This window comes from Lactuca serriola, chromosome 5 (genome assembly GCF_051521515.1).
Source record: "Lactuca serriola cultivar US96UC23 chromosome 5, Lser_US96UC23_V15, whole genome shotgun sequence".
NCBI classification, from domain to species: domain Eukaryota; kingdom Viridiplantae; phylum Streptophyta; class Magnoliopsida; order Asterales; family Asteraceae; genus Lactuca; species Lactuca serriola.
The window spans coordinates 309,410,044-309,411,094 of NC_136412.1; the positions used below are offsets into that span (position 1 = coordinate 309,410,044).

General features: G+C 43.2%; 1 non-coding gene across 1 annotated transcript; it reads right to left on the reverse strand.

The window, feature by feature from the left end:
- Positions 1-245: 245 nt before the first annotated feature.
- Positions 246-352, reverse strand: LOC145055853 (small nucleolar RNA R71). Its single transcript, XR_013685402.1, has one exon. It is a non-coding gene; the product is annotated as a small nucleolar RNA R71 (small nucleolar RNA).
- Positions 353-1,051: the final 699 nt, after the last annotated feature.

Below are 1,051 nucleotides of genomic sequence, written 5' to 3' on the forward strand. Positions count from 1 at the left end.
ATATCCCATTTTTTGGGAAAGATCATGAGGATGCTTTTAAGCATCTAGATGAAGTCAACGACATTGCGGATTACTTCAATGTCCCAAATGTCAACAGAAACACAGTCTTGCTTAGGATGCTTCCCATCACTTTCAAAGGAGCTGCTAAGGAATGGTTAAAAGCACTTCCACCGGGTACAATTACCACTTGGGATCAAATGTGTGAGCAATTCCTTGACCAGTCTTGCCCGCCATCCAAGATAGCCAAACTCAAGAAGGCAATAGCCAACTTTGAGCAACAGCCGGGGGAGTCATTATAAGAAGCATGGGAGCGGTACAAGGGCTTGCTCAGAAATTGCCCTCAGCATGATCTAAATGTGCAACAGGAGATGTCAATCTTCTATGATGGGGTCAACGTTATGACAAGACAACTCCTAGATTCTCAAGGACCTTTGACAAAGAAAAATCCAGGGGAGGTCAAGGAGCTGATTGAAGAATTTGCGAAGCACTCTCGCGAATACCACAACCCTAGGCAAGATGTAATCAAAGGCGGTGGAGGGGCCCAAACTGAAGAAATAGCAGTTGTAATGGCCATGTTGAACAATTTGGATCGAAGGATAACACAAATGGACCAGTCAATACATGCCATAAGAGTGGGTTGCGAAAGATATAGTGGTCCACACTTGACCAAGGACTGCAATGTAGATGAGTTTGGGAACAGAAAAACTCAAGTGTGCTACTCTAGTGGGGATAAGTTTGATGAGGATTAGAGGAATCCGAAGAAGGAGTGGCTGCCATATGAAGAGTATAAGAAGCAAAAAGAAGAGAAGTATAGGCAGACATGTCGAGGCTTTTATCAAAAGAAGCAGCCACCAGCCGAGAAGAAACCCGATCTAGAGACCATTTTGATGAAATTTATGGAAGCTTCAGAAAAGAGACACGATGCCACTGATTCTGCTATTATGGAAGAACACAATTTAATAAAGAATCAGCAAGCCTCCATCCATAACCTTGAAGTACAATTTGGTCAACTAGCCACTCTGGTTCATGAAAAATTGTCCCTGAAGAATCC